General features: G+C 38.0%; 1 long non-coding RNA gene across 1 annotated transcript in view; it reads right to left on the bottom strand.

Annotated features, from left to right (window-relative positions):
- The window catches only part of LOC144581402 (uncharacterized), a 105,968-nt gene that overhangs the window by 91,305 nt on the left and 1,258 nt on the right, over positions 1 to 13,405 (bottom strand). Inside the window, exon 2 of the long non-coding RNA XR_013532090.1 lies at positions 12,428 to 12,521. This is a non-coding gene — a long non-coding RNA (uncharacterized LOC144581402). The remainder of the gene's footprint in view (positions 1 to 12,427; positions 12,522 to 13,405) is intronic.

Here is a 13,405-nt window from a genome sequence, read left to right as displayed (position 1 = left end):
GATGTGGAGAAAAAGGAACACTTTTACACTGTTGGTGGGAGTGTAAATTAGTTCAACCATTGTGGAAGACGGTGTGGCGATTCCTCAAGGCCTTAGAAATAGAAATTCCATTTGACCCAGCAATCCCATTACTGGGTATATATCCAAAAGTCTGTAAATCGATCTACTATAAGGACACATGTACACGAATGTTCATTGCAGCACTGTTTACAATAGCAAAGACCTGGAATCAACCCAAATGCCCATTGATAATAGATTGGATTGGAAAAATGTGGCACATATACACCATGGAATATTATGCAGCAATCAGAAATGATGAGTTTGTGTCGTTTGTAGGGACATGGATGAATCTGGAGAACGTCATCCTTAGCAAACTGACACAAGAACAGAAAATGAAACACCGCATATTCTCACTCATAGGTGGGTGATGAAAAATGAGAACACATGGACACAGAAAGGGGAGTACTAAACACTGGGATCTATTGGGGGGAAAAGAGGAGGGCCAGTGGGAGGGGGAGGTGGGGAGGGATAGCCTGGGGAGAAAAGCCAAATGTGGGTGAAGGGGAGAAGAAAAAAAAAGCACACTGCCATGTGTGTACCTACGCAACTGTCTTGCATGCTCTGCTCATGTACCCCAAAACCTATAATCCAATAAAAAATTTAAAAAAATTAAAAAATAAAAAATAAAAAACTTATTCATCATGATCAAGTAGGATTCATCCCGGGGATGCAAGGCAGGTTCAACATACACAAGCCTATAAATGTAATTCACCACATAAACAGAACCAAAAACAAAAACCACATGATTATCTCAATTGACGCAGAGAAGGCATTTGACAAAATTCAACAGCCCTTTATGCTAAAAACCCTCAATAAACTCGGTATCGATGGAACATATCTCAAAGTAATAAAAGCTATTTACGACAAACCAACAGCCAATATCATACTGAATGGGCAAAAACTGGAAGCATTCCCTTTGAAATCTGGCACTAGACAAGGATGCCCTCTTTCACCACTCCTATTCAATATAGTACTGGAAGTTCTAGCCAGAGCAATCAGGCAAGAAAAAGAAATAAAGGAAATTCAAATAGGAAAGGTAGAAGCCAAGTTGTCTCTATGTTCAGATGACATGAAAGTATACCTAGAAGACCCCATTGCCTCAGCCCAAAAACTCCTGAAACTGATAAGCAACTTCAGCAAAGTCTCAGGATATAAAATCAATGTGCAAAAATCACAAGCAATCGTCTACACCAATAACAGACTTAAAGAAAGCCAAATCAAGAACGAACTGCCATTCACAATTGCTACAAAAAGATTAAAATACCTAGGAATACAACTTAAAAGGAACGTAAGGGACCTCTTCAAGGAAAACTACAAACCACTGCTCAACGAAATAAGAGAGGACACAAACAGATGGAGAAACATTCCATGTTCATGGTTAGGAAGAATTAATATCATGAAAATGGCTATACTGCCCAAAGTAATTTACAGAATCAACGCTATCCCCATCTAACTACCATTCACTTTCTTCACAGAACTGGAAAAAACCACCATGAACTTCATATGGAACCAAAAGAGAGCCTGTATAGCCAAGTCAATTCTAAGCGAAAAGAACACAGCGAAGGGCATCACACTACCGGATTTCAAACTATACTACAAGGCTACAGTAATCAAAACAGCATGTACTGGTACCAAAACAGAGATATAGACCAATGGAACACAACAGAGGCATCAGAGGCAACACAACATATCTACAACCATACAATCTTTGATAAACCTGACAAAAACAAGCAATGGGGAAAGGATTCCCTGTTTAACAAATGGTGTTGGGAAAACTGGCTAGCCATGTGCAGAAAGCAGAAACTGGACCCCTTCCTGACACCTTACACTAAAATTAACTCCAGATGGATTAAAGACTTAAACATAAGACCTGGCACCATAAAAACCCTAGAAGAAAATCTAGGCAAAACCATCCAGGACATAGGAGTAGGCAAGGACTTCATGAACAAAACACCAAAAGCATTGGGGACAAAAGCCAAAATAGACAAATGGGACCTAATGAAACTCCACAGCTTCTGCACGGCAAAAGGAACAGTCACTAGAGTGAATCGGTAACCAACAGAATGGGAAAAAATGTTTGCAGTTTACCCATCTGACAAAGGGCTGATATCCAGAATGTACAAAGAACTCAAACAGATTTACAGGATAAAAAAACTAACAAACCCATTCAAAAATGGGATATGAACAGACACTTTACAAAAGAAGACATATATGAGGCCAACAATCATATGAAAAAATGCTCATCATCACTGGTCACTAGAGAGATGCAAATCAAAACCACATTGAGATACCATCTCACGCCAGTTGGAATGGCAATCATGAAAAAATCTGGAGACAACAGATGCTGGAGAGGATGTGGAGAAAAAGGAACACTTTTACACTGTTGGTGGGAGTGTAAATTAGTTCAACCATTGTGGAAGACAGTGTGGCAATTCCTCTAGGTCTTAGAAATAGAAAATCCATTTGACCCAGCAATCCCATTACTGGGTATATATCCAAAGGGCTATAAATTGTTCTACTATAAGGACACATACACACGAATGTTCACTGCAGCACTGTTTACAATAGCAAAGACCTGGAATCAACCCAAATCCCATTGATGATAGACTGGATTGGGAAAATGTGGCACATATACACCATGGAATATTATGCAGCAATCAGAAATGATGAGTTTGTGTCGTTTGTAGGGACATGGATGAATCTGGAGAACATCATCCTCAGCAAACTGACACAAGAACAGAAAATGAAATACTGCATATTCTCACTCATAGGCGGGTGATGAAAAATGAGAACACATGGACACAGGGAGGGGAGTACTAAACACCGGGGTCTATTGGAGGGGAAAGGGGAGGGCCAGTGGGGTGGCAGGGAGCTGGGTAGGGATAACCTGGGGAGAAATGCCAAATGTGGGTGAAGGGGAGAAAGGAAGCAAAACACACTGCCATGTGTATACCTATGCAACCGTCTTGCATGTTCTGCACACGTACCCCAAAACCTAAAATGCAATAAAAAATTTTTTTAAAAAGTCCACTTAATATAAGAAACACAACGGCCAATTTAAAAAATAATAATAAATGGGTAGGGTCTCAGAATAATGCTATAATGAAAAATCAATCCGTTCATACTAGAGCAAGAGAATGGAGGGCACTAGGAGAAACTTTTCCATGAAAAAGTTGGAATTGATACCCTGCCTAATGTGTTTGAGAATTTGAAAAGAGATTTATAGTTGTAAGGGAGAATTTAGGTGTGAAAAAATGATACATTAAAAAAATGAAATTTTAAAATAAGTAAATCATTAATACTTGAGAAGAAAAAAGGATATACAAGAAGGTAAATGCAATCATAACAAACTACATGATTCAGATGTAAATACTATTTATATAGTCATGATAACAAACTCGGAACCATGTTCTAATTAAAACTAATAATGTAACTTTTTTTAAAGATAGTGGGAGTGGGCTGGGCGTGGTGGCTTATGCCTGCAATCTCAGCACTTTGGAAAGCCAAAAAGGATAGGGCCGATCACTAGACCCCAGAAATTCAAGATCGGCCTGGGCAACATAGGGAAACTCTTTCTCTTAAAAAAATACAAATATTAGATGGGCAAGGTGGCATGCACTTTTAGTCCCAGCTAGTGGAGTGGCTGAGGCAAGGGGATTGCTCGAGCCTGGGAGGATGAGGCTGCAGTGAGCAGTGATCACACCACAGCCTGAGCAACAGAGTGAGACCATAGATAGATAGATAGATAGATAGATAGATAGATAGATAGATAGAATTTAGCCCTCTTATCATCTCCTCTTGAGAGGATTTGAACGATTTATAATCGTTCGAATATATACCCAGTAATGGGATTGCTATGTCAAATGGTATTTCTAGTTCTAGATCCTTGAGGAATTGCCACTCTGTCTTCCACAATGGTTGAACTAATTTACACTACCACCACTCATAAGTGAGGGTTGAACAATGAGAACACATGGACACAGGGAGGGGAACATCACACACCAAGGCCTGTCAGGGGATGTGGGGACATGGGAGGGACAGCATTAGGAAAAATGCCTAATGTAGATGACAGGTTGCTGGGGTACAGCAAACTGCCATGGCATCTGTATACCTATGTAACAAACCTACACATTCTGCACATGTACCCCAGAACTTAAAGTATAATTTTTTAAAAAGTGGTTGTCTCGGGCCGGGAGCGGTGGCTCATGCCTGTAATCCCAGCACTTCGGGAGGCCAAGGCAGGTGGATCACAAGGTCAAGAGATCGAGACCATCCTCGTCAACATGGTGAAACCCTGTCTCTACTAAAAATACAAAAAAAAAAAATTAGCTGTACATGGTGGCACGTGCCTGTAATCCCAGCTACTCGGGAAGCTGAGGCAGGAGAATTGCCTGAACCCTGGTGGTGGAGGTTGTGGTGAGCCAAGATCATGCCATTGCACTCCAGCTTGGGTAACAAGAGAGAAACTCCGTCTCGAGAAAAAAAAAAGTGGTTGTCTCTAAAAAACAGAAACTGCAGGTAGGAATGAGTACAACAAAAGGGAGTTGCCCTTCCTTTTACCTCTTTAGAACTATTTGACCTTTTAAACTTTGTATATCTGAAACTTGATAAAAGTAAAATTTAAAAAGTACCTATCTACTAAGAGGATTTGGTGTATTCAAATAGAATATACATGCCTTTGCATCTTTATTCAGAGAAAGAGAGTGAAACTTCAGGAGAAAAGAGACGTGAAAGTTGTTTTTCCACATTTGTCTGGTGAAATAAGAGGATGCTTCATTAGGTTTTATTTTTGTTTTGTTTTATTTTGGCTTTAAAAGAATTTATTTTTTTTCCAAATTGTTTTACATGGTTGAAAATATTTAATTCAAATTATTCTTAACAGTGAATAAAATATCTACTATTCACTTACCAGCTATAGTGTCACCTCCTCTGAAAGGCCTTTTCTGGCCTTAGGAAGGATATCTACAGCAGTATCACTCAACAGTTACAATCAAGTCACCTTGCTTAATTTGCCTCATAGCACTGACCATTGTCTGACACTTTCTTATTACTTGTTTTATTGTCTCTCGACTGTGCATTTTTCCTCTAAATACAGGGGTCCCCAACCTCCAGACCACAGACCAGTACCAGTCCGTGGCCTGTGAGGAACCAGGCTGCATGGCAGGAGTGAGCAGTGGGTGAGCATTACCGCCTGAGCTCTGCCTCCTGTCAGACCAGCAGCAGGCATTAGACTCTCAAGGAGTGTGAACCCTATTGAGAACTGTGCATGTGAGGGTTCTAGGTTGTGCGCTCCTTATGAGAATTTAACTGATGCCTGATGATCTGAGGTAGAACAGCTTCATCCCAAAATCATCCCCCATCATCTGTGGAAAAATTTTCTTCCCCAAACCATTCCCTTGTGCCAAAAAGGATAGGAACCCCTGCTGTAGAATGTAAACAACAATAGAGCAAAGCTGGTCTGCTCATTCACTGACCCATCCCCAGCATCTATAAGAGCTCTAGCCCATAGTAAGATTCAATCCATATTTAATCATTCATATACCATTGTGACTTAATTCTTTCCCCTACCCCCTTTCCCAATTATTTCTAAAAGCATATACTTGGAAAAAGTATTCATTTTAAATCTACTTTAGAGACTAGACCACATTTAATGAGAAGAGCATGGGAAATCCTGTTGCCTGGTTTGGAATTCTGACTCTTGTTTTTAGCTGTGTTGGCTGGGTACGTTACTTAATCATTCTAGGACTTGGTTACCTCAGCTCTAAAATGGCGTTATTTATAATAACTATGTCATACAATTGCTTGGGGATCATTCAATTCATTTTTTTAAATTGCCAGATAAATCATTCTTTATTTAAAAGATGAGTTATTCCTTCTCTCTCATCCTGCACATCACTCTGAGCAAGGCCAAGATCACACAGAGTTAAGAAGATGGCTTGGCAAATGCCGAGCAGCTTCAGGTAACAGAAGTAGTCACAGTAAACTTTTAAAAAATGTTTGAAGCTCGGAAAATGTTTTTTATATTTTCTGAGCTTTAAACATTCACATAATCTAGGTTCAATGCAGTCCAGGAAGAGTTTCTCAAACAAGTGGGTCTTAAACAAGAGCTCAGGTGAAAAGTGGGTCAACTTAACCCGAGAGTTTATGCAATGTATGAATCATGAAAAGGGGAAATCCAAAAATCAGGAAAGAAAAAACAAGGGACCTAAAAAAGGGAATATTATATCAGAATAGGAATAATGAGCCTCAAATATGTCAATATAAGACAGGCAAACAAGAAATACAGGAAAAGAAATAACAGCAGAGACGTAAAAGAAAGCAACAATGACTTTAATAATTTTCTAATCTGTAAGCTATCAGAGACGCTAAGGAAAACAAATGAGCTAAATTGCATTAAATAAAGCTATAATAATTTGCAGCATGTCACCCTCAGTAGAAGAGGGTACTGTAAAGATAAGGAAGAATTCACCTAGCTCTTCGCTGTCGTCCCCATAGCGTGATTTATTCTTGAGGATAAAAGATGACAGGTGGTAGCTCTGATTTTTTTTTAAATGTCCTGGAAATTTCCATAATATCCCATGGCAGGACCAAAGGAATGCTTTGAACTGGGAAACAAATAACTAAAACCTATGAATTTTCTCAGAAGAAACTATCTAATTTCCTGCAGAGATCCCCAGAGTCTGCCTCAAGAGAAGGACATTACCTTCTGTGCCCTTCATAGGGAGTTTCATTGCAAATAACTAAATAATCCCCACTGGCAAAGCATGATCTACAGATGTATATCTTAAGGGGACAACAGAGTTAAAATATTTTCAGCAATCCAAGATATCACAGACTTGGGGATTCCCTAAAGGTGATTGTTTAGCTGAGATAAAATTACTTTTCATTTGTTTGTAGCCCACAGGCCAAAGTACATGGAGCAGGGGGAATGCTGAGTGTTACTTGAATTGCTTCTGTTTGATCAGGAAAAATTACATTCATTTTGCCATCAATAGAGTGGCTCGAACTTTAATGGGTTTTTAAGAGTTAGGATCTTACTCTGTGCCTGCTGGGGCTGCTGTTCTTAAAATAAGACTACTCTGAACATTTTGTCCAAGCAGTAGTTGTCTCTGCAATAAGCATGAAGCAGGAGGAGACAAGATGTTTTAGGGAGCTTGGCACTTACTCATTATGCAAACTTTTTATAGAACATTTGTTTTTTGCAAGATATTATGCAACATACATGGTAAGTGAAGTAAATAAACTCATTTACATCCAGTCCAGTGGGGAAAGCAGACAAGAAACAGACAATAAGAGTTTATGGGTGCTAAAAGGAGGTTAGTACCGGGTCCTAATGAGGTTGTTATACATCTGACCCTTGCCACAGAGACCCAAAGACTCCATTTAAGTCATACACCACTGACCACATGGGGTACAAGGCAACTCAGCAACTCAGATGAGATTTATTAGCACCAATTAAAAAAGACTCAAAATGTATCTCCTACTGATACTGGCTCAAGAACATCAGCACTGAATATTAAATATATACATTATATCAGTATTAGAAATTGGTAAGATGGAACTCTTTCTTGGGCCTATTTTCAGGCACTAATATGAGAAAAAGACAGCTAATGATAAATAGTGAGTATTGCACAGAGAGGAGGACAATAGACTGATGACATTGACCTCCCCTCCTATGACCTCCCCCAGACTCCCTTTACCCTATGCCAACAGCTTCCACTGATATAACAGAAAATCAAAGGGAGTTTTAATATAATGTGAGAATTTTTACATAATGTATTTCAACTCTCTCCCTAACACTTTGCTATTATAAACACAACAAAATGTCAATTGGATCTAGAAGTAAATTGTATTATGAAGTTGTATTTTTTGAGATTTTTCTATTTGGGTGTGTATTGTGTCCTTCTGCTTTATTTAGTGTTCATGTTTTGTAGACATGCCTGACAGTCCAATGTGACAAATTTTGAAGACAAGGTCTGAGATGGAAAAGGAGATTTCTAGGCCTAGATCTATGGATAATTCTGATAAGGATAGTGATAAATGATTATAATTTTCCAAGTTTTGCTGCTGTTCTAGTGCATTAAGAGACACCCATTTTTTTCTTTTTTTTGAAATGGAATCTCACTCTGTTGCCCAGGATGGAAAGCAGTGGCACAATCTCAGCTCACTGCAACCTCCACCTCCCAGGTTCAAGTGATTCTCCTGCCTCAGCCTCCCGAGTAGCTGGGATTACAGGTGCCCACCACCATGCCTGGCTAATTTTTGTATTTTTCATAGAGACAGAGTTTCACCATGTTGGCCAGGATGGTCTTCATCTCTTGACCTTTTCATCTGCCCACCTCAGCCTCCCAAAGTGCTAGGATTACAGGCATGAGCCACAAGGCCTGGCCCAATTTTTTTTTTAAATCCATCTTTACAACAAAAGCTGCTTATTAATTAGTTTTGCAGGAACTGGTGGTAATCCAAGTTGCTATTCCTTCGTGGCTGGTTTTGGGCAAAGAACTTAACACAGCAGCTACAGCCCCAGCAAAATTGAAAAAAACACTTAACCATAAATGACAGCCATTTAATGAGTAAAGATTCTGATTTTTTTTTATTTTTAATTTTTGTGGGTGCCTGGTAGGTATATAGATTTATAGAGTGCATGAGATATTTTGATACAGGCATGCAATGCCTGTATAATCACCATGGGAAGTGAGATATCCATAATCACCATGGGAAGGGAGATATCCATCATTTTAAATGGCAATTGGAATCCTAGAACGAAGTAAAGCTTTCAGTAAAACTTCCCAGGAAGCAAACTATTTAGTAATAGAACTTATTTCCTAGAAAAGGAAAAGTTACATAGTTGGTGAGAGCATATTAAGACTGCCATGTAAAAATATAGCACAATATTAGGGCAAAATGAGTATGAGAAATTGAAAGTATTCTACTTTCCAACGGTACAAATCGACAAAATATTAATTACAACATGATGCTCAAGAGGTTTTATGCAATAAATTTTTTAAAAACTGTTTCTTAGTTGGGCACAGTGGCTCACATCTATGATCCCAACACATTGGGGGGTTGAGACCAGCAGACCACTTGTGACCAGGAGTTCAAGACCAGCCTGGCCAACATGGCAAAACCCCGTCTCTACCAAAAATACAAAAAATAGCCAGGTGTGGAGGAACGCACCTGTGGTCTTAGATACTTAGGAGGCTGAGGCTCAAGAATCACCTGAACCTGGAAGCTGGAGGTTGCAGTGAGCTGAGATCAGGCCACCGCACTCCAGCCTGGGCAACAGAGCAAGACTCCATCTCAAATAAATAAATAAATAAAGTTAATTAATTAATTTAAAAAACTGCTTCCCTGCCCAAGTTGGTGAATCAAGATATTTCACCAATAAATTAGTGTCATAACATTTATAAGATTTTGTATATAATCATGAATGTAAGAAAATATTATCTGCTGCAAAAGTTGCCCTGAGGACAATAAAAATACTCTGGAATTAGCGGTGGTAGTTGCATAACCTTGTAAATATACTGAAAATCAATGAACTGCACATTTTTAAATGGTTAATTTCATGGTATGTGAATTATATTTCAATAAAAACAAAAGCTACCCAAAACAAAAAAAGGCCAAGATAAATGATGACAAAAGACAACTAAAATGCCCTCCCACAGTCACTCACCCTGTGCTCTCATAGTGTTCATTTTCTCTAATATGGCCCTCATAAAGGTTGTCCCATGTTATAGTTTTGTAGTTCTCCAACTAAGTTGTAATGAGCTTAAGAACAACTATCACTAAGACATATTTCTTTTGGCCAAATGTTAATGACTTTCTATTTTTGGCCAAGGCTTTATAATATCCTCACTGTAGCAGAGTTGTTGAAACTTCAGGTAACAAGAATTTGGCCCACCCAACATATGTCCATAAGGTTTTAGCATGCATTTTTCTAACCAAGGTCAGCTCTGGCCATAGAGAGTGACCAAATAGACCTAGTTCACTTTGCATCACCATGATGGTTAATTTTATGTGTCAACTTAACTAGGTCATTAATTAACCAGATAATTAATTAAATATTATTTTGGTTCTGTCTGTGAGGGTGTTTCTGAATGAGATTAACATCTGAATTGATAGATTGAGTAAAGTAGATAGCCCTCCCCACTGTGGCTAGGCTTCATTAAATCCACTGAAAGCCTAAATAGAATAAAAGGGCTGAACAAGTAAGACAGTATTCTCTTTTGTCTGCCAGACTGTCTTTGAGCTGTGACACCGGTCTTCTCCTATCTTCAGACTCAGACTGCAACTCACAACATTGGCTCTCCTTGTTATCAGATCTTTGGACTTGGACTGAAACTATTCCATTGGTTCTCCTGGGTCTTTAGCTGGCCAGCTATAGATCTCAGGAATTCTCAACCTACATATGATTCTGTTTCTCTGAAGAACCCTGACTAATAGTCGCCCAGGGAGATTGAACTGGTCTCTAGAAGAATGATATTTGTATGGATCAAGTCAACTTGGTAGCTGTGGAGTACAGAGGGTGACTGAAGAACCCAGACAAGGCTAGATGTTTGTTTTCTTTTTATTCCTCTTATCTAAATCTGGAGAAAGCCCAAACTGATGTAATTCCAACAAACATTTTAGTCTGTCAAGCCATTGACCTATCTTGAGCACATATGCCACCTCAGTTTATTCCTGGGGTTATCCAGATTAATGGAACATAACACTTGGGCACCCAATGGCTACTAGTGGATATACTGCTGGGAACCAAAAGCACAGTAATAATGACAGAACACAGTTTTCTTTATAGAGAATGCATCTGTTTCCCTCCATACTCTTAGAGCCTTCAGTTCCTAGAGAAAGGCTTAACCCCATCATCAAAGTTAAATATAAAGGCCTAATACACCCACTGTGCCCTAATTATCCTAATATGTCCAGTGTTGTTCAAGTATATTCCAATTTTAAAAAAGAGATAATATAGCACAAAATATGAGATTGGAGACTATCTCAGAACATTAAGAGAATGTTCTTTTAGCAAGAAGACATACATCACCATCCTATTTGATGGTGTAAATGAAACAAATTGTCAGATAAGTGTGGTTTTTCTCACTTCCAAAATCTTCCTATAAGTTACTAGTATCTCTGCTGCTCTGACCTTTGACATCGCCTTTTAATACCATTAAGGCTGAGGTTTTCCTGTGTCATAGTTGGGTATAAAGAGCAGCCCTAGGCAAGAAAGGTACAAACTTGCAGTGCTTATCCAATGCAATAGCAGTCTTTCAAGGGTGTATTTTTCTTAATTTCTGTCTGTCTTTGGGCATGTTCCAGTGCCTTCAATTAAGCTGTCTTTCATAATAGGGTCCAGATTTTTTAAAACTGTTTGTAGAAGCCATTGTCCCAGCTTCTCAAGCCACCATTACTGGAAGTCCCATTTTTATTTGAGTTTATAATTTATTTGGGAGAATTCAGCTGTTAAATGTATCCCTTAATTCTCAAAAATGACCCAGTATTACACAAGTATCTTCATGAGAGGTAGAGGACAGCAGCAGGAAACAAAGAGCAAGTGAGAGGGAGACACTTCAGTAACTTTCTCTAAAAGAGAGACTGAAGTGCTCTTACATAATAACATCCTCTACATAAAAAAATATGCAACTGTGCAAAACAGTCTAAGTCTAAGAATTAATAATAAGGCTTTTAAACTTTTGTCACTTTCTATGCCACCTTCATATCCACTACATTTTTTAATAATTATTGCTCTTTTGTTAAAGTATTCTTTAAGCAGAGTTTGAGGGTGCTAAATGGCATGTCTTAATCTTTGTAGAAAGCATTTTTGCCATTTGAAAAAGCTCAGAATATTCTGTCCAAGATGCCCCATTAAGAGAGCTTACTCCCCTTCCTTAGCCTAGTTGATAATTAGAGAGGAATGGTTCTCAGACCATTTCATGTGATAAAATCCAATAATGAAAACAGTAGAAGAGGGGAAAGGACTGTGAGTCCTACATTCAGACTGCCTGTGTTCAAAATCCCTACATCTCTTTTTTGAATCACCAAAACTCCCTTAGCTGCAACTGCTCCATTTATAAACTGGAGAAAAAAAACCTAGTACCTATCTCATAGAATTACACTGAGGTTTAAATGAAACTATCTAATACACTTAATACATTATCTCATGGCAAAATAATTTATCAAAAGACATTAGCTATTATTAAGGAAAAGAAAAATTCAAAGAAGGTTACCAGTAGCCATCACTTTTTCTGAGTATCAGAAGTCTGAAAAGGCTAAAAGAAAGCACATGGATGTGGAGCAATCATGAGAAGTACCAGAGAAAAAAGGGCATCTGGTTCATTTTTGTAATTGCCTGTAGTACCTCACTGCTACCTACCTCCATTGGATCTTTTCTGCTCTGATCTCCAAGAATGCTCACAATATCTTCACAGTCTCACCGGGATTCAGCATCTAGTTTGGGAAACAATGACCTAGAAAATAAAATCAAAGACAGCAGCTTCAGTATTGGAAGCATTTCCCAAAGTCTAAAGTTTTACTTTTTGCCAATGTCATCTTTTTCATATTAACAACTAACAAAACCTTGGCATGCTAATCTTTTATCAGGGTATTTTACAGATCCTTTCTTGTTATGCTAATACAATATAACAAGTCAGTGTTTCCATAAGCTACTATATATTGACTGAAGCATTTTATAGATAATTGAGCATATTTTTGAAAAGTAAATATTTTAAAGATATTTTCACAGGTCTAATTAAGAAGCTCTAACAAACTGTAAGTTTTATAGCTAAAATTTCACATATATAGAAAAGAAAATTAAATAATTTAGCAAACATATGGCATGTTTTATTTTTTAAAAGTAAGTTGCATTGTCAGGGCCCTATCTTCATCCTTTGATATAGAGAACAATCCAAAGAAATAATATTTCATAGAGTAAGTTCTGAATGCTCTCTTTCTTTCTCTAAATATGTTTGCCACTACTTCAATATCAGGAGATTTTGCAGAATGTGAATCAAACCAAACACAAAGAATGACTTCTAGAACACTGAGCACTTCATGAAAAAATTATTAACCTAATTCTAATTCCTCCAAAACTCATGAACATATAGAGATCCTTCATTTCAGTTTAGCATTATCCCAAACCAGCAAAAACCCTTCAAAAAATGCAAATTAATATCGAGAGCTAAACATTACATTTGAACAATAAAAGGGGCTCTGTAACTTTATTATTGCTGTGTCGTATTATAAAAGTTTCAAGCAAAATAAGTTTCTGTGCTATATATACATTGCCCAATTCCATTAAAGTAATTTCCTCCATCTTTGCTATAAACCTCAAAGCTTTTCAAATAAAATCAGA

Source organism: Callithrix jacchus, chromosome 2 (genome assembly GCF_049354715.1).
Source record: "Callithrix jacchus isolate 240 chromosome 2, calJac240_pri, whole genome shotgun sequence".
In the NCBI taxonomy this organism is placed as follows: domain Eukaryota; kingdom Metazoa; phylum Chordata; class Mammalia; order Primates; family Cebidae; genus Callithrix; species Callithrix jacchus.
This window is presented reverse-complemented; position numbering and strand designations above follow the sequence as displayed.